At 44.9% G+C, this 21,394-nt stretch overlaps 1 protein-coding gene and 1 non-coding gene across 2 annotated transcripts in view; both read right to left on the bottom strand.

Annotated features, from left to right (window-relative positions):
• Positions 1-21,394, bottom strand: part of LOC126160570 (uncharacterized) — a 144,455-nt gene that overhangs the window by 120,692 nt on the left and 2,369 nt on the right. The gene's annotated exons all lie outside the window — the stretch shown is intronic.
• On the bottom strand, positions 15,279-15,353 carry Trnal-caa (transfer RNA leucine (anticodon CAA)). Its single transcript has one exon. It is a non-coding gene; the product is annotated as a tRNA-Leu (tRNA).

Raw genomic sequence — 21,394 nt, 5'->3', positions numbered from 1 at the left:
GGTCGGCCTCGAGGTGTGGCCAGATATTCCACGCAGTTGTCTGGGTGGTGCAATGTTTAACGCGACTGCCTAATAAGCAGGAGATCCCAAGTTCGAATCCCAGCCTGGCACACATTTTCACTCGTCGTCGCTGAAGTCCCGACGCAGATGAATCAATTGTCCCTTCCATTTCCAGTCCGCCCCCTCCACCTTCAACTTACACTGTTTTTTTTTTGTTTTTTTTTTTTGAGTCATCAGTCTTCCGACTGGTTTGATGCGCCCCTCAACGAATTTCTCTCCTATGCCTACCTCTTCATCTCAGAGTAGTACTTGCAACCTACGTCCTCAATTATCTGCTGAATGTATTCCAGTCTCTGTCTTCCTCTAAAGTTTTTGCCCTCTACAGCCCACTCTAGTAACATGGAAGTCAGTCATTGATGTCTTAATAGATGTCCTACCATCCTGTCCTTGTCAGTGTTTTCCGCATATTCCTTTCCTCTCCGATTCTGCACAGAACCTCCTCGTTCCTTACCTTCTCAGCCCACCTAATTTTCAGCATTCGTCTGTAGCACCACATCTCAGATGCTTCCATTCTATTCTGTTCCGGTTTTTCCACAGTCCATGTTTCACTACTATATAATGCTGTGCTCCAAACGTATATTCTCAGAAACTTCTTCCTCAAATTAAGGCCTATGTTTGATGCTAGTAGATTTCTCTCGGCCAGGAATGTCCTTTTTGCCTCTGCTAGTCTGCTTTTGATGTCCTCCTTGCTCCATTCGTCATTGGTTATTTTGTTGCATGGGTAGTAGAATGCCTTAACCTCATCTACTTTGTGACCATCAATCTAGATGTTTTCTCGCTGTTCTCATTTATGCTACTCCTCATTACTTTCGTCTTTCTTCGATTTACCCGCAATCTATACTCTTTATTCATTAATTGGTTCATTCCATTCAGCAGATCATGTAATTATTCTTCATTTTCTCTCAGGATAGCAATGTCTTCAGCGAATCGTATCATTGATACCCTTTTACGTTGAATTTCAGTTCCATCATTGCTTCTTCTAAGTACAGATTGAATAGTAGGGGCGAAATACCACATCCCTGTCTTACACCCTTTTTAATCCGAGCATTTCGTTTTTGGTTATGCACCCTTATTATTCCCTCTTGGTTCTTGTACATATTTTACATTACCCTTCTCTCCCTATAGCTTCCCTTATTTTTCTCAGAATTTCGAACATCTTTTACTATTTTAGATTGTCGAACACTTTTTCCAGGTCAAATCTTATGAACGTTTCTTGATTTTGCTTTAGTCTTGCTTCCATTATCAACCGCAATGTCAGAACTAACTGTCTAGTGCCTTTACCTTTCCTAAAGCCAAACTGATCGTCATCTAACACATCCTCAATTTCCTTTTCCATTCTTCTGTATAATGCTCTTGTCAGCAACTTGGATGCATGAGCTGTTAAGCTGATTGTGCGATAATTCTCGTGTTTGTCAGCTCTTGCAGTCTTCGGAGTTGCGTGGATGATAGTTTTTACCGAATGTCAAACGGTATATTGCCAGACTCTTACATTCTACACACCAACGTGAATAGCCGTTTTGTTGCCACTTTCCCTAAAGATTTTAGAAATTCTTATAGAACGTTATCGATGCCTTCTGCCTTATTTAATCTTAAATCCTCCGAAGCTCTCTTAAATTCTGATTCTACTACTGGATCCCCTATCTCTTCTAAATCGACTCCTGTTTCTTCTTCTATCACATCAGACAAATCTTAACCCTCATAGAAGCTTTCAGTGCACTCTTTCCGCCTATCCGCTCTCTCCTCTGCACTTAACAATGGAATTCCGGTTGCACTCTTAATGTTACCACCATTTGCTTTAATTTCACTGAAAGTTTTTTCACTTTCCTATATACTGAGTCGGTCCTTCCGATTATAATTTCTTTTTCGATTTCTTCACATTTTTCACGCTGGCATTTCGTCTTAGCTTCATTGCACTACCTATTTATTTCATTCCTCAGCGACTTTCATTTTTGTATCCCTGAATTTCCCTGAACATTTTTGTACTTCCTTCTTTCATCGATCAGTTGAAGTACATCTTCTGTTAGCCATTGTTCCTTTGCATTTACCTTCTTTGTACCTGTTTTTCTTTCCAGCTTCAGTAATCGCCGTTTTTAGAAATGTCCATTCGTCTTCAACTGTGCTGCCTACTACTCTTTATTGCTGTATCTACAGCCTTAGAGAACTTCAAGCGTATCTCTTCATTCCTTTGTGCTTCCGTATCCCACTTCTTTTGGTATTGATTCCAATGTCTTATGTCTTAAACTTCACCCTACTCTTCATCACTACTACATTGTGATCTGAGTCTATATAAGCTCGTGGGTACCCCTTACAATCCAGTATCTTATTTCGGAATCTCCGTCTGACCATTATGTAATCTAACTGAAGTCTTCCAGTATCATCCGGTCTTTTCCAAATATACCTCCTCTTCTTGTGATTTTTGAACACAGTATTCGCTATTACTAGCTGAAAATTATTACAGAACTCAATTAGTCTTTCTCCTCTCTCATTCCGTGTCCCAAGCCCGTAGTCTCCTGTAACCTTTTCCTCTACTCCTTCTCCTATATATGTATTCCAGTCCCCCATGACTGTTAGATCTTCATCTCCCTTTGCGTTTTCTATCAGTTTTTCAATATACTTTCTCTATCTCTACATCTTCAGCTTGCGACGTCGGCACGTATGCCTGTACTATCGTTATCGGTGTTGGTTTGTTGTCGATTCTGACAAGAATATCCTATCACTGAACTGTTCACAGTATCACACTCTCTGCCCTACCTTCCTGTTCATAACGAATCCTACTCCCGTTATACCCTTTGCTGCTACTGTTGATATTAACTTATACTCATCTGACCAGAAATCCTTGTTTTCTTTCCATGTAACTTCATTGACCCCTACTATATCTAGATTGAGGTTTTGCATTTCTCTTTTAAGATTTTCTAACCTCCCTACTACGTTCAAGTTTCTGACATTCCACACCCCGGCTCTTAGAACGTTATTCTTTCGTTGATTATTCACGCGTTTTCTCATGGTCACCTCCCCCTTGGCAGTCCCCTCCCAGAGATCCAATCGGGGGAATATTCCGGAATATTTTGCCAATGGAGAGATCATCATGACACTTTTTCAATTACAGACCACATGCGCTTTGGATACACGTTATGTGTCTTTAATGCAGTGGTTTCCATTGCCTTCTACATCGTCATGCCGTTGATCATTGCGGATTCTTCTGCCTTTAGGGGCAGTTTCCCACCCCAAGGGCAACAGAATACCCTGACCTTTGCCTACTCCTCCGCCCTCTTTGACAAGGCCATTGGCAGAATGACGGTGACTTCTTATGCCGGAAGTCTTCGGCCGTCGATGCTGATTATTAATCAAAATTTAGACAATGGCAGGTTTCAAACCCGCGAGCGAGAACGTTTTGATTTCTTTTTTCTTTTTCCAGAGAGCACACAGGCCTCTGACCGAACACGCTGTGCTACCGTGCCGGCTCCCCTAGACCACGGATGGTGTACGTATGTTGCTATATTGCAGGTCTCATACTTAGTAGAGGCCAACGTGAGTCGTTTGTTGCCAGTTCCCGCAATGATTTTAGAAATTCCGATGGAATGTTATCAATTGCTTCTGCCTTACTTGATCTGAAGTCGCCCAAAACTCTTTTAAATGTTGATTCTAACATGGAATCCCATGTCTCTTCCCTGTCGATTTCTCTTCCTTCTATCACGTCATCAGACAACTCCTCACCCTCACAGATGCCTTCAGTATACTCTTTCCACCTGCCCGATATCTCCGATGCATTTAGCAATGGAATTCCTGTTGTACTCTTAATGTTACCGCCGTTGCTTTTAATTTCACCGAAGGTTGGTCTGACTTTTCTATATGCTGAGTCAGTCCTTCATACAACAATTTCTTTTTCGATTGCTTCACGTTTTTCACCCAGCCGCTTCGTCTTAGGTTCCCTGAACTTCCGGGATGGTTCTATTTAGAGGCCGCGGCCCATTTTCTTCCCCATCCTTGAAACAATCCGAGCTTATCATCTCTGATGACCTCAGTGTCGACGGGACGTTAAACTCTTATCTTCCTTCCTTCCATCCATTTGGTTGCTTCCTCTCATATTGGCCAATACACCTCTTAATTTCGCTTTCACTGGATTCATCCTCGTTAATATTACAAGAGTTCACAAATCTTACTTCCTCAAAATCTAATTTGGGGTTTTTACTCACTTCCCCAGCACCAAACACTCGGTTTTCTACAAATTAATGGTTAAACCCCATTCTGATATCCCTTGTGTAACTTCCTAAGAACCTAGTTCCAGTCATCCTCATTCTTCCCAATTACTTGGTCATCACCTAAATACAAAGTAAAGCCCTTCTGAAAGAATATCTTCATAGCCTAAGGCAGATTTCGAGTATATTTTAATCCAGCGGAAACATACTCCTGTTGGAGCTCAAAAAAGGTGAATACGTTCCTCTTTAAAAGACTCTGACGGAAAATGCAGAACCAGCTGCCTCAATCCTCTTTCCGCCTTCCTCACCAAAAAAATTCGACAGTGTATCTTTGAAGTTCAGGTTTCATACTCAGCATCTCCCTGTCACAGCCACTGTTTACACACGTCTCTCTCCCACTTCTCCTTTTTCCCCTAGTGTGCTTTCTCCTGTCTGTCTCTTCCACTGCCACTATCTTCATCCCTTTCTTTTACTCTTCTATATCACTGTCTCCTTCTCTGTCACTTTCACTTTCTCTCTGTCTGACTGCCATTGTTTTTGTCTCACTCTTTTTCTCTCGCATTACCATTGTGTCTTCCTATCTCGCTTACAGTCTGCTGTCTTTTTCTTCAAACACCATTGCCTATTCTCCACACATGTCCTAGGGGAGGGATTACTCGTGCTTTTGAGCCCTAGGCCAAGGATCTTTTAACACGTGGCTCTCACTTACACTGTCTTCTTTTGTCTTTCTTTCCCACTGACTGTTTCCATCACACCTTCCAGAAGAAGGGGTGGGGGGGGAGGGGAAGGAGGGGAGGTCCAACCTATATTTTCTGTACCCACATGTTTAACACTTCAGTCCACAATGCTCCTCCTTTACTTGCTTGTTAAAGTTCGCCCATCCCAGGGACGGGATGTATGTATGGCCTCCACTCATGGCTCTTTACAGTTCACTGTCTCTTCTCTCTTTTGCTCCCACTGATTCTATCTCCATTGATTTCTCTTTCTCTTCTACTGTCTGTGTCTCCTACTGATCACTATCTCCTCTCTCTTTGAATCCCATTGCTATTGTCTTCACCAGCCTCTCTCTCTCTCTTCCACTGCCATTTTACTTTCCCACCATCACTGTTTTATCTCTCTTTCCCTCCCATCATCATCGTTTCCTCTGTCTTTCTCTCCCAGTAGCACTGTCTTCTCTCTCTTCTACTGTCGCCCTGCTACTCTCTTTTAGCACAAAAAAGCGCTAATATTTTTGCATGACAAAATTGTTGGTAAGGAAGGAAGAATGAAGAATGAATCAGCTGGTTCCCCATTTTTCTCTCAAAGTATCTTAAAGAAATACATATTCCCCTTTTTTCTGCCCTGGCAGGAGCATTTATCCCCTGGTACCCTTCTTTCCCCTACTACAACTATGTGTGTTGCTTGTATAGGACAGTGATGGTTTTGTATGAAAATCACTGACTGTGCCGTGTGAAGGCTGTGGTTAGTTTGCATTGCTGGAGTACATGCTATTGTAGTGTTGTGCAGTTGGCTGTTAGCGCGTAGCGTTGCGCAGATGGAGGTGAGCCGCCAGCAGTGGTGGATGTGGGGAGAGAGATGGCGGAGTTTTGAGAGCAGATGATCTGGACGTGTGTCCATCAGAGACAATAAATTTGTAAGACTGGATGTCATGAACTGATTTATATTATGACTTTTGAACACTATTAAGGTAAATACATTGTTTGTTCTTTATCAAAATCTTTCATTTGCTAACTATGCCTATCAGTAGTTAGTGACTTCAGTAGTTAGAATCTTTTATTTAGCTGGCAGTATTGGCGCTCGCTGTATTGCAGTAGTTCGAGTAATGAAGATTTTTGTAAGGTTAAGTGATTCATGAAAGGTATAGGTTATTGTTAGTCAGGGCCATTCTTTTGTAGGGATTATTAAAAGTCAGATTCCGTTGCGCTAAAAATATTGTGTGTCAGTTTAGTGATGATTAGAATAAGTAAAGAAAGAAATGTCTGAGTACGTTCAGTTTTGCTCAGCTGTTTGAAAATCAAATGACGTAAGGGGTTTACCAGTACATTAATTCACTAATTTTTCTAAGGGGACGTTTCAGTTTGACAGTTGATTCATATTCTTCAACACATTGAAAGTGAGTGCAGGACTTCCATCCTACGCAAGTTGACTTCACACAACATAAAAATGCACAACATTTTTATGGTACGCTTACAATGTACGAAAAATTGCGGTGCTTAATTTGCAAGTACAAACAATTTCGTATGACAAACTACACTTACGACACACACAGAATATTACGTGCATATTTTACGTGCCTAAGTACAGCAATTTTAAATCTCTGTAATGGATAATCATATCGAAAAAGTTCCAAAGTGCCGAGAGATCATCATCTTAAGACCATAGGCCTATGGTAAAAATTTCGACATGTTGCAACGAATAGAAATGATGGCACTGTCAATCTCCAGAATTGGTAGTTCTGGTGCCCAAAAAACTTGGTTTTTCGGGTATGTCTTGATAACGGATAAGATAATTGTGGCCCATGTTGCAAAAAACTGCTAAACACCTGCTTTTGCGGTTTTTTCAGGAATAGCCCATGGACAAAAGTGCTTTTATAAGCCGCCTAAGGCCCACCCTAGACTACACCTAAGGCAACAGAACCGACCGATTTGCTCGGTTTGTCTGTGCTGGAGGCCGTGTTTAACGTTAAAGTTTTGACCCTGTACCGTGGGATCGTTGCAGTATCCACGTTCTTACGATTGGTATAAAAATGGTCGCTAGGTCATGGGCAACGCACAACATTAAACCGATTAGCTCTTTCCATCCAGCTCTTCCCTTCCTAGTAAGCAATTGACAAAAATAGGCCATTAATTTCTAAAATTTTATTTCGTCCACTTTTGAACCATTCGATAGTAAGACGAAATACCGACCGATACTCACTTTAGTAATGATCTTCGCCGTTTTGCTTTGTTCCTCTAATGGCGGCCTAGGGTACTGTGGCGGTGGAGTTTCATTGTCAAGCATGACTGCAGAGAAGTACCTGCAAACAACCAGAACATAAATTACGTAAATATGCGTAGAGCTGTAGTTCAGCTGATTGGATCGCACAAACGGCCACACAGCAGGTAAAGATTGACTGTTGATGATAGAATATGCATAACGCGTTTCGGAATTATTTCCATCTTCAGAAATCCAAGTGAAAAGACAGCACAAGGTCAAGCGTATTACTAGTTGTGTATGTAATGTGACATGACAGATGACAGATGAGAGTTGTCTGACATGTCATGTTATACACAACTGGTAATAGTCTTGTCCTTGTGCTACCTTTGCACTTTGATTTCTGAAGGTGGAAATAATTCCGAAACGCATCATGCCCACTTTGTGATCAACAGACATTCCTCACCTGCTGTATGACCTCTTACAAGACCTATTCAGCTTAACTACAGTTCTAAGCATATTTACTAGAATGATTGCTAGCCTCCTACGTGACTTTATGTCACACCCCTATTATACACTCCTGGAAATTGAAATAAGAACACCGTGAATTCATTGTCCCAGGAAGGGGAAACTTTATTGACACATTCCTGGGGTCAGATACATCACATGATCACACTGACAGAACCACAGGCACATAGACACAGGCAACAGAGCATGCACAATGTCGGCACTAGTACAGTGTATATCCACCTTTCGCAGCAATGCAGGCTGCTATTCTCCCATGGAGACGATCATAGAGATGCTGGATGTAGTCCTGTGGAACGGCTTGCCATGCCATTTCCACCTGGCGCCTCAGTTGGACCAGCGTTCGTGCTGGACGTGCAGACCGCGTGAGACGACGCTTCATCCAGTCCCAAACATGCTCAATGGGGGACAGATCCGGAGATCTTGCTGGCCAGGGTAGTTGACTTACACCTTCTAGAGCACGTTGGGTGGCACGGGATACATGCGGACGTGCATTGTCCTGTTGGAACAGCAAGTTCCCTTGCCGGTCTAGGAATGGTAGAACGATGGGTTCGATGACGGTTTGGATGTACCGTGCACTATTCAGTGTCCCCTCGATGATCACTAGTGGTGTACGGCCAGTGTAGGAGATCGCTCCCCACACCATGATGCCGGGTGTTGGCCCTGTGTGCCTCGGTCGTATGCAGTCCTGATTGTGGCGCTCACCTGCACGGCGCCAAACACGCATACGACCATCATTGGCACCAAGGCAGAAGCGACTCTCATCGCTGAAGACGACACGTCTCCATTCGTCCCTCCATTCACGCCTGTCGCGACACCACTGGAGGCGGGCTGCACGATGTTGGGGCGTGAGCGGAAGACGGCCTAACGGTGTGCGGGACCGTAGCCCAGCTTCATGGAGACGGTTGCGAATGGTCCTCGCCGATACCCCAGGAGCAACAGCGTCCCTAATTTGCTGGGAAGTGGCGGTGCGGTCCCCTACGGCACTGCGTAGGATCCTACGGTCTTGGCGTGCATCCGTGCGTCGCTGCGGTCCGGTCCCAGGTCGACGGGCACGTGCACCTTCCGCCGACCACTGGCGACAACATCGATGTACTGTGGAGACCTCACGCCCCACGTGTTGAGCAATTCGGCGGTACGTCCACCCGGCCTCCCGCATGCCCACTATACGCCCTCGCTCAAAGTCCGTCAACTGCACATACGGTTCACGTCCACGCTGTCGCTGCATGCTACCAGTGTTAAAGACTGCGATGGAGCTCCGTATGCCGCGGCAAACTGGCTGACACTGACGGCGGCGGTGCACAAATGCTGCGCAGCTAGCGCCATTCGACGGCCAACACCGCGGTTCCTGGTGTGTCCGCTGTGCCGTGCGTGTGATCATTGCTTGTACAGCCCTCTCGCAGTGTCCGGAGCAAGTATGGTGGGTCTGACACACCGGTGTCAATGTGTTCTTTTTTCGATTTCCAGGAGTGTAAATTACGTAACTTTATTTTCTCTTAGCTAGCAGCATCCGAGTGCGCGTAAACATGAGAGATATGTGCTGTGTCAGACGGGTATGGACCTTACCATACTAGCGGCCAAGGCAAGAGCCCATCACGGCGCGCATTACCTGAGTACAGGGATCAGCAGCCCGGTCACACTCCGAGAGACCCGCTTCTGCGTGGCACCTGTCGACACACACACACATACCGCTCTGTGCTACATTTCTGTTTAACACGGCGCTCTTCTCATAAATCAATGTTCGATTGCGACCGATAGACCAAATCTAAATCGATTACTTCAGATGCAAACTGCCTCTTTCGTCAGAATGTAAATTCTAGGTGAGATGTTCTTTCACTGTCAGCGGCAGGAATTCACGGCACGGCAAAGCCCCAGGTTCAACATTACCTGTGGTTGACAACAGCAAGATTTAGTTCGTGAAAACATTTAAAATTTTTCTTTACCATGGAATGAAGTGAAAAGCCAGTTAACAACAACCAATACTCATAGACCGCCAGAAGGGCTTAAAAATTGATTTGGAATTTATCCCTTTAAAAAAATTAAAAAAACTACAACAAATTCAAAATCAATAATCACAGACCGCAGAAGGCTCAGAATTTTTAAAAAAAATTGTCTCTTTAAAAAAATTTACAAGAACATCAAAATCAGTAAACACCAAGCGCCAGAAGGCTTAGACATAGCTTGAAAGTTCGAAGTATTACAACAAGCTAGAGATCAATACAGAGAACCTGAAGGCTTAGAAATATTTCCTTCTAAAAAAAGAATTTGAAAGAAGACACTTTAATGGAAATAAGTCAAGATATTAGACAAGAATACAGTTCAATAATGAGCTGATGTCAGCAAGGAAAAGAAACTCCCCAACCCCCTCCCTTTCACACACTGGAACAACCACACTCTGCGACCACTCAAATGTTGTTTCATTGGTGGCGGCAGGAATTCATGAAAGGGACAAGCCACAGGTTCAACATCACTTGTAGTTGGTAACATCTACATTTATTTCATGAAAATATTTAAAATTTTCCTTTACAATAGAATGAAGTGAAACGCCAGGTATTAACAACCAGTATTCAAATAGTGTCAGAAAGGCTTATAAACTTACATTGAATTTAGCCTTTTTTAAAAGAAAATTACAGTAAGATCAACAACAATAATCACGGAGCGCCAGTCTTGCTTAGAATTGACTTTAAAATTCTCTCTTTAAAAAATTTTATAACAAGATCAAAATCAATAATTACCAGGCGTCATAAAGCTTAGAAATAGCCTTGAAATTTTTAAGTATTACAGCAAAGTTCAGATTAACATAGAGCCCTAGAGCGCTTAGAAATATTAACATCAAAAAAATTTTAAAAACACTAACGGAAATAGGTCAAGGTATTTTACAATCATTCCAAAACAATTTGAGTAAATGCCCCACTTCAAAACAATAGGCCACAGTGGTGGCTACCAGGAATACAACAAATGTAAAAAAAGTGACAGTAAGAAGGCCTGCAGGGGTTTAAGCGTTTGTTAAATCGGCAATAATTCCAAACATATATATGCTGAATTAAACTTGCAGTAGAGTTTAACTTGGTGAAATTTCGTAACTGTCTGGTGGCTTGAAACCTTCCTATCTGCACAATTTTTAGGCTTCATTCCCAGAGGGGAAGGACGGCAAGGGCAAATTTTATGAGGAACGGAAAATTAAGATGATCCTCGGGACAGAACGTTGCAATATGCATAGGAACTTAACTTGAATGACCACGAACCCGCAACCGCAACTCGCCACGGAATAGTGGTCCGCCGGCCGGAGTGGCCGAACGGTTCTAGGCGCTACAGTCTGGAACCGCCCGACCGCTACGGTCGCAGGTTCGAATCCTGCCTCGCGCATGGGTGTGTGTGATATCCTTAGGTTAGTTTGGTTTAAGTAGCTCTAAGTTCTAGCGGACTGATGACCTGAGAAGTTAAGTACCATAGTGCTCAGAGCCAGTTTAACAACATTTTTTTTTTTTTTTTAATAGCGGTCCCAATGAAGTCCTCCACCCAGAACCGCACCCTTTTCCTCTCCCGTCGTCAAGTCGGCCGGATGGTGAAGCAAACCGGAATAATTCGGTGGTCGGTCGGACAATCAGGAAATCTGTCAGAATACAATATGGCTAACTATCCCAGTCCGCAAAACTGAGACCCTGATAGTAGTGTTAGATCAAGTAAGACAGTAACCACATAAAACACAAGGCTACTTAACCATTTGAACCTTCTCCAAATTTTTTCCCTTTTCTTTAAAAAAAATGAATACTTAAGATTATAATACTTAAGCCCAAAAAATTCGATACTTTGACAGTTTTAAGATTGACTGCTCATTGAAAAATTCGAGTAGATACAAATAATGCACCTTACCAATACAGGGCAATAATCAACATCCACAGTGTCTGGAACATGATAGCCGTCTCCCTTTGCGGCTAGGGCTAATGAATGTCCAATATAATTCTAAAAGAGAATTTAAAAAACGTTTAACAACTCGGCGCAATAATTGCCCTGTCTATCCCAGTAGGACCCATATTAGTTGGACCTCTTCACAGATCCACCCAAAAAACAATGCCACAAGCAACTCAAACAATACTAAAACCAGTCAGTGTGCAGCAAGAAGGACGAATTGCAAGTAATAAGCGGTATACAGTAACCAGAAGCGGCCAAAACACGTCGTCCGCTGAGACGACCGACCGACCGACCGACCAACCAACGGTCGGTCCCGATGAAATCACTGGTAAGGGGAAAGGTTGCAAGTGAATCGCATATTGATAGCTTGTTACCCAGACGTCACTTCCACAGACGGCAACACAATCGGCGGCGACGGCGGCGGCAACACACTTTCGATAGGAAACCAATAGCAATCAGCCTCTCGCGGAACGGAGCCTTTGGTCACTTCCCACACAATCGGCCAACAGTCATCCCAACCGCTTTAGCTCGGAGCCGCAGCTTCCTCCCAGCGCTGTCCAAGCGAGACTCGCACGCCGTGAAAATTCGGCCCACGACCTGCGGCGGGGCCATATTCCTAATACCAGCGGTAATGTAACAAAGAAATTGCACTGTCTGAATCTGTGAGTCTAACTGGCCGCAGACCAGTCTCTGGTTGAGTTCAAACGTACGGCAAGGAACAACCGTTAATGCCGCGGACACGAGCACATCAGCTTGTAGATTTGGGCCGACCAATCTCAATTCGGCCTATATGGTGTCATCAATTAGGTATCGAGCGTCGCTCGACTGGACAGTCACGCACCAGATGATCCCCTTCTCCACACGGGAAACACACTTTACGACCAGAAGGTTTATATGGTAACCAATGGGGTTTACTGTCTTGCACTCTAACCCTTTGCCTGGTTGCGCTGCTCGTCTGAATCTCAAAGCCTTCATGGAAGACAATTCATTTAATTCAGAAACCGTAGTAGGCTTCTGGGAGCATGCAGTCCATGACCGATCTTCCGGTCCCCTCCCCTGGAGAATGTTGAGCACACTGTCATGTTCCATGATAGTCGTCTGCAAAGCGTCAACTGTCGTGCGCACACGCTTTATGTATTCGAGCAAATTCTCAGTAGACCCTTGTACCTGCCAATAACGGTGGCGCTCTAATTCGTTGCCGATGCGAGGTTGTAACTTTATCACTGGACTCCTCAGATCTCCTAGAGTGCCTCGTTTACTAAGCATTTCCGAAAGTACACTACTCAGTGAGCCTCTAGTCAAAGGATGTAACAAACACCATGTAACAGACTGGGGAATCTGCAAGGCATCAGCATGAACCTCAAAACTATCAATCAGCCATAACAGCTCTTCAGCTTGGGGTAGCTGGTCAATGGCAATTGCATAATTTGGTTAGGCAATTTAGCAAGTGAGTCTACAGCCGATCTGTCGGGAGGGTAAACATCAGTATACTGATCCGCGTCTCCTGACAAGTCCCTGGTGGCGCCACCCGTCTCTGTGCCACACGGCTCTCCTCCTAAACTCATCGCGCTAGTGTTTACTTGTAAATCCTTGACACAAGTAAAGATTTGACTGACCATATCATCTTGCTGCTTAGTAAGAGGGAGGTGCCTCAAATCAGACATACAGTTCCTCCAGTTCAAATGGATCTGAGCACTATGGGACTCAACTGCTGAGGTCATTAGTCCCCTAGAACTTAGAACTAGTTAAACCTAACTAACCTAAGGACATCACAAACATCCATGCCCGAGGCAGGATTCGAACCTGCGACCGTAGCGGTCTTGCGGTTCCAGGCTGCAGCGCCTTTAACCGCACGGCCACTTCGGCCGGCACAGTTCCTCCAGTGGAAAATCTGAACATGAACTCTCGCTACCTGCTTGTGACTCGGCTGATCCCCTTCACGAAATCGAATTTTGCGACTAAACTCACTGAGAGCACTAGAACAAGTAGAAAGCACTGTACCTAGCTCACCAATCAGGTTGGAAGAATATGAATTTTAAGCCAGGCCAAGGCAGCTTCTGGGATCCATCTCCCCTAATAAACCCCCACAAAATCACAAAAATATTACACAAGGATATTAACCAGAAATAGAATCCAGTAATGAAGCCACGATTGATGTCAACAGGAGGAAGACTAACTCCCCGCCCCCTTTTCCCACAATGCAACAACCACACTCTGCTATCATTAAAATGTTCTTTCATTGACGGCGGCAGGAGCAAGCCGCACGTTCATCATCACTTGTGGTTGGCTGTTGTGTCTAGACAAGACAGCCTAGACACAATGAGAGGAAGCCGAAAGGCACGCGCTAAAATTCACGCAGGCTGGCGTGAGGTCTGAAACAGGATACGTAATGAATGCTGTAAAGAAAAGTACGTAGCTTCTGGAGTACTTAACTTTAATCCACATTCGTAGAACATCGCTCTTGATGATACATTAATAGAATCTCAATATCACTTGAATACGGCGCCTTGCTAGGTCGTAGCAAATGTAGCTTAAGGCTATGCTAACTATCGTCTCGGCAAATGAGAGCGTAGTTGTCAGTGAACCGTTCCTTGCAAAGTCGGCTGTACAACTGGGGTGAGTGCTAGGATCTGTCTCTAGACCTGCCGTGTGGCGGCGCTCGGTCTGCAATTACTGACAGTGGCGACACGCGGGTCCGACGTATACTAGCGGACCGCGGCCGATTTAAAGGCTACCACCTAGCAAGTGTGGTGTCTGGCGGTGACACCACATTGGCAACATCTAGATTTATTTCATGAAAACATTTAAAGTTTTCCTTTACAATGGAATGAAGCGAAAAGCCAGTTAACAACAACCAATAATCACATAGTGCTAGAAAGGCTTAAAAACTTCCTTTTAATTTTACAGTTTTTTTAAAAGGAAATGACAACACGATAAACAGCAATAACCACAGAGTGCCAGAAGGCTTAGAATTTACTTTAAATTTCTCTCTTAAAAAATTTTACAAGAAGATCAAAATCAATAATCACTAAGCGCCATAAGGCTTGGAAAAGATCATGAAATTTTTAAGTATTATAACAAAGTCAAGATCAATACAGAGCCGTAGAAGTACTTCCTTTTCAAAAAAAAAAAACGAAATAGGTCAAGATATTTTACAATTATTCCACAACAATTAAGTGACTAAATGCCCCACTTCAAAACAATTAGTCCACTGTCGTGGTTACCAGGAATACAACTAGTGTAAAAACAACGACAGCAAGCAAGCGTGTAGAGGCTTAAACGTTTGGTAAACTGGCAGAAATCCCAAACTTTACATTCCTAGCTACACAATTTTCAGGCTTGATTCCGGGAGGGGAAGGTAGGCAAGGGCAAATTTAATAAGGAACAGAAAATTAAGAAGATCCCAGAGACAGAGCGTCGCCGTAAGCGTAAGAACTTCGTGTAAGTGCCCGACGACCCGCAACCGCAACTCGGCGTGGAATAGCGGTCACAATAACGTCCTAGTACCGGCCCTAGTATAAGTTTACGCCCAGAACTGCACCCGCTTCCTTTTCCGTTGTCGATTCTGGCGGCTGGTGAGGCACACTGGAACAATTTGTTGGACGAGAATGAGATTTTCACTCTGCAGCGGAGTGTGCGCTGATATGAAACTTCCTGGCAGATTAAAACTGTGTGCCCGACCGAGACTCGAACTCGGGACCTTTGCCTTTTGCGGGCAAGTGCTCTACCAACTGAGCTACCGAAGCATGACTCACGCCCGGTACTCACAGCTTTACTTCTGCCAGTATCTCGTCTCCTACCTTCCAAACTTTACAGAAGCTCTCCTGCGAAACTTGCAGAACTAGCACTCCTGAAAGAAAGGATATTGCGGAGACATGGCTTAGCCACAGCCTGGGGGATGTTTCCAGAATGAGATTTTCACTCTGCAGCGTAGTGTGCGCTGATATGAAACTTCCTGGCAGATTAAAACTGTTTGCCCGACCGAGACTCGAACTCGGGACCTTTGCCTTTCGCGGGCAAGTGCTCTACCAACTGAGTTTCGCAGGAGAGCTTCTGTAAAGTTTGGAAGGTAGGAGACGAGGTACTGGCAGAAGTAAAGCTGTGAGTACCGGGTGTTTGCATTTTGTTTACGACCTTCCACTAAGGAAGGGATTCGGTAGCTCAGTTGGTAGAGCACTTGCCCGCAAAAGGCAAAGGTCCCGAGTTCGAGTCTCGGTCGGGCACACAGTTTTAATCTGCCAGGAAGTTTCAATTTGTTGGGCGATTGGACAACCAGGAACTGGGGCAGCATACAACATAGCCAACTAGCCCAGCCTGCAAAACTGACAATTTCATGTTAGTGTTAGATGAGCCTAAACAGTAACCACGTAAATCGCAAGAATAATTCACCCTTGAACTTTCTGCAAATTTCTTCCTTTTTCCTTTAAAAAAAATTACGAACAGTTAAATGACATTATAATACTTATGTCCAAGAAATAATCAAAGATAACTGCCATAAAACTATTACTTGTCCCCAGAACTCTGACAAACATTTAAACATAAGGAAAACCTAGTCTCGGACAGTTTTAAGATTGACTGCTCATTGAAAAACTTCTCTGGAGATACAAATACTGCACCTTACTAATACAGGGCATTAATCAACGGTCCACAGTGTCTGCTACGTGACAGCCATCTCCCTGTGCGGCTAGGGCTAATGGACAACCCCAATGAATGGCCAATTTAATTATAAAACACAGTTTTAAAGAAGTTTAAGAACTCGTCCCAATAACTGCCTTGGCTATCCCAGTAGGACTTAACTAGTTGGACCTCTTCACAGATCCACCCAAAAAAAACAGTACCAAAAGTATTGTACTGTATATTAACCGTGGGCCTAGAAACGACAGAGAGGCTCCATCCACGCCGCAGCTGCAGTGGTCCACAACTTCACGACGACTACCGAAGTCCACTTCACTCCGCCGCCCCCACACCGAATCACTCTTTCAGAGTTGTTGTGCGGTTCGGCCCCGCTGCCCTCACCTCCCCCCCCCCCCCTCCCAGGGAACGTCCCACACCAGACGAGTGTAACTCCTATGTTTGCGTGTTAGAGTAATGGTGGTGTACGCATACATGGAGAACTTGTTTGCGCAGCAGTCTCCGACATAGTTTAGCTGAGGCGGAATAAGGGGAACTAGCCCGCATTCGCCGAGGCAGATGGAAAACCGCCTAAAAACTATCCACAGACTGGCCGGCTCACCGAACTTTGACACAAGTCTGCCGGGCGGATTCATGCTTCGTGCTGGGAACCAGGCGATCCTTCCCAATCCAGAGAGCCGTGCGTTAGACGGCTAACCGGGCGGGCATACCAAAAGTAACTCAAACGATACTAAAACCAGTCACTGTGCAGCAACAGGGACGAATTGCAAGTAATCAGGGGCACACAAAACCCAGAAGTGGCCCCAAAGACTCAATACACGTTGTAGGCTGAGCCGACCGACCGACCAACCGACTTTCGTTCCCGATGAGATCACACGCAAGGGGAAAGGTTGCAAGTGAATCGCCAACTGACAGCTCGTTACCAAGAGGTCACTTCGACGAACAGTAGCACAACCGGCGGCGAAGGCGACAACACACATTCGATGGAAACCATCAGCCTCTCGCTGAACAGAGCCTTTGGTCACTTGCCTCACAATCGGCCAACCGTCGACCCGACCGCTTCCGCTCGGAGACCCAACTTCCTCACAGCGCTGTCCGAACGAGACTCGCACGCCGCCAAAATTCGGCACACCGGCCGCGATGCGATGGCAGCGCCAAAGGACGACCAGAGGAGAAACCAAACAGAGGAAGGCGCACGGAAAACAAATCGATACAAGCCGACACGGCTTACTAGGTGATGAAAGTTGGTTCTTATATATCGTATCGCACCCTTGGTATAAAATTTTCCGTCTCTTTCCAGACAGATCTTTTATCAGTTTTCTTCGTGTGATTCAAGTTTTCGTATTTGGCTTGTCTATTATAAATGACCAGTAACCCGCCCCTATTGTTATCAAACACTGCATGAGTGGATAGTCTAGGCAATTCACGCTCACTTTTAAGAAAAACTAGTTTTTCACGCATTTCAGTGCTTCATATCTCCTGAAGTTTGTGACGGAAAATGATATGCTTTTGGATGCACATTCAGTAATACATGTGGATACCCCCTGCAAAATGTGATGATGTTTTGGCTTGTGGGACGCTCAACTGCGCGGTTATCAGCGCCCGTACAAATTTCCAACCTTTGCTCAGTCCAAACTCGCCCTTTTCATGAATGACGTTGAGGACAACACAAACACCCAGTTATCTCGAGGCAGGTGAAAATCCCTGACCCCACCGGGAATCGAGCCCGGGACCCCTTGCTCAGGAAGCGAGAACGCGACCACGAGACCACCAGCTGCAGACTCTGTAAAATGTGTTACGAGTGGAGTTACTAGTACAGAAGTAATAGTGCCTTATGCACTGAGAGCTAAAATGCAGTGATGAACAATTTCCCTATCGTTGTTGTGTGGGAAGTGTCAGCAAGAAAAAATTAGTAACGGTTTGTAATTATGTGCAAAGTTTGTTGAATGTCACTAAATGGTCTCATTCTCCAGCAATGGAGGAACATAGACTGGCTAAATTGTACGCCGTGGGTTATGATACCTCAATAGGTTACTCATTGCAAACCATTTACCTAAGGTACACCTCCCAATGGGTAGATTGTGACAGCAATTTAATTTTTGCAGTTAAGTCAATAATTGTGTGAAGTAGTGAAAATTAAAATTTTGTTGACTCCAAAATCCGTTAGATAAATCTACAGCAACTGTAACTGGGTCATCATTTTGTAGTAGTACAGGTCCCTAGCTTCACTGAGGTGTATTGGAAGCCAGGAGTACACCATAGTAGGAATAGTGTAACAGGTTTTATGGGTGACAGCTTCTATCGACTAATCGGGCAAAGCCTGATGAGACAGTTCTTCTCATCGCACATGTTGACACTTTTATAGAAAAAGCTTTGTAACCTATGGAGGCACTTCAATCGAAGCACGAGGTCACAATATCTCTGATAACTACTTCTGTTTAAAAGACGACAATTTAATTATTTTTAATTAATTACAACACCGAAGATATACATTAATAACTCTCGTGATATACTGTCCTGTCAAAAGCATCCGGACACCACCTTGTAACGCAGAACTGACCGCTAAATAAGTTAAGAGGCCAGTATACACTATGTGATCAAAAGTATCCGGACACCCCCAAAAACATGCGTTCTTCATATTAGGTCCATTCTGCTGCCACCTACTCCCAAGTACTCGATATCAGCGACCTCAGTAGTCATTAGACATCGTCAGAGAGCAGAAGGGGGCGCTCCGTGGAAAATGCGTGTGAAATCTTATGGGACTTAACTGCTAAGGCCATCAGTCCCTGCCGGCCGGTGTGGCCGTGCGGTTCTAGGTGCTTCAGACTGGAACCGCGTGACTGCTACGGTCGCAGGTTCGAATCCTGCCTCGGGCATGGATCTGTGTGATGTCCTTAGGTTAGTTAGGTTTAAGTAGTTCTAAGTTCTAGGGGACTGATGACCACAGATGTTAAGTCCCATAGTGCACAGAGCCATTTGTCATCAGTCCCTAAGCTTACACACTACTTAACCTAAATTATCCTAAGGACAAACACACACACCCTTGCCCGAGGGAGGACTCGAACCTCCGCCGGGACCAGCCACACAGTCCATGACTGCAGTGCCTTAGACCGCTCGGCTAATCCAGCGCAGCTGCTCCGTGGAACTCACGGACTTCGAACGTGGTCAGGTGATTGGGTGTCACTTGTGCCATACTTCTGTATGCGAGATTTCCACACACCTAAACATCCATAGGTCCACTGTTTCTGATGTGATTCTGAAGTGGAACCATGAAGGGCCACGTACAGCACAAAAGCGTACAGGTCGACCTCTTCTGTTGACTGACAGAGACCGCCGACAATTGAAGAGGGTCGTAATGTGTAAAAGGCAGACATTTATCCAGACCATCTCACAGGAATTCCAAACTGCATCAGGATCCACTGCAAGTACTATGACAGTTAGGCGAGAGGTGATAAAACTTGGATTTCATGTCCGAGCGGCTCCTCATAAGCCACACATCACGCCAAACGACTCCTCGCCTGGTGTAAGGAGCGTAAACATTGGGCGATTGAAAAGTAGAAAAATGTTGTGTGGAGTGACGAATCACTGTACACAATGTGGCGATCCGATGGCAGGGTGTGGGTATGGGGAATGCCCGGTGAACGTCATCTGCCAGCGTGTGTAGTGCCAACAGTAAAATTCGGAGGCGGCGGTGTGTAGTGTGGTCGTGTTTTTCAAGGAGGGGGCTTGCACCCTTTGTTGTTTTGCGTGACACTATCACAGCACAGGCCTACACTGATGTTTTATGCAGCTTCTTGCTTCCCACTGTTGAAGACCGATTCGGGGATGGCGACTACATCTTTCAACACGATCGAGCACCTGTTCCTAATGCACGGCCTGCGGTGGAGTGGTTGCACGACAATAACATCTCTGTAATGGACTGGCCTACGCAGAGTCCTTACCTGAATCCTATAGAACCCCTATGGGATGTTTTGGAACGCTACCTTCGTGCTAGGCTCACCGACCGACATCGATACCCCTCCTCAGTTCAGCACTTCGTGAAGAATGGGCTGCCATTCCTCAAGAAACCTTCCAGCACCTGATTGAACGTATGCCTGCGACAGTGGAAGCTGTCTTCAAGACTAAGGGTGGGCCAACACCATATCGACAGCATTATCGACGGGCGGGGGGGGGGGGGGGCGTCACGAACTTGTAAGTCATTTTCAGCCAGGTGACCGTATACTTTTGATCACATTGTGTAAGTAGAGGCAGGGAGTACTGCGTCATCAGTAGAGACGCAGTAACAGCAGAATGTGTCACTCAGGATAGCTCATTGACTTCGAACGTGTACAAGACTAAATGTCCTTAAATTTTACCTATCAAATCGATCAGGGACAGTGTAACCCTTCTAAAGTTCCCCATGTCAACTGTTGGTGATGTGATTCATCATCATCATCATTTAAGACTGATTATGCCCTTCAGCGTTCAGTCTGGAGCATAGCACCCCTTGTACAGTTCCTCCATGATCCCCTATTCAGTGCTAACTTTGGTGCCTCTTCTGATGTTAAACCTATTACTTCAAAATCATTCTTAACCGAATCCAGGTACCTTCTCCTCGGTCTGCCCCGACTCCTCCTACCCTCTACTGCTGAATCCATGAGTCTCTTGGGTAACCTTGCTTCTCCCATGCGTGTAACATGACCCCACCATCTAAGCCTGTTCGCCCTGACTGCTACATCTATAGAGTTCATTCCCAGTTTTTCTTTGATTTCCTCATTGTGGACACCCTCCTGCCATTGTTCCCATCTACTAGCACCTGCAATCATCCTAGCTACTTTCATATCCGTAACCTCGACCTTGTTGATAAGGTAGCCTGAATCCACCCAGCTTTCGCTCCCATACAACAAAGTTGGTCGATAGATTGAACGGTGCACAGATAACTTAGTCTTGGTACTGACTTCCTTCTTGCAGAAGAGAGTAGATCGTAGCTGAGCGCTCACTGCATTAGCTTTGCTACACCTCGCTTCCAGTTCTTTCACTATGTTACCATCCTGTGAGAATATGCATCCTAAGTACTTGAAACCGTCCACCTGTTCTAACTTTGTTCCTCCTATTTGGCACTCAATCCGTTTATATTTCTTTCCCACTGACATTACTTTCGTTTTGGAGATGCTAAT

This window comes from Schistocerca cancellata, chromosome 2, assembly GCF_023864275.1.
Source record: "Schistocerca cancellata isolate TAMUIC-IGC-003103 chromosome 2, iqSchCanc2.1, whole genome shotgun sequence".
Classification (NCBI taxonomy): Eukaryota; Metazoa; Arthropoda; class Insecta; order Orthoptera; family Acrididae; genus Schistocerca; species Schistocerca cancellata.
The sequence above is the reverse complement of the archived record's forward strand: the minus strand, read 5'-3'. Positions and strand labels throughout refer to the sequence as shown.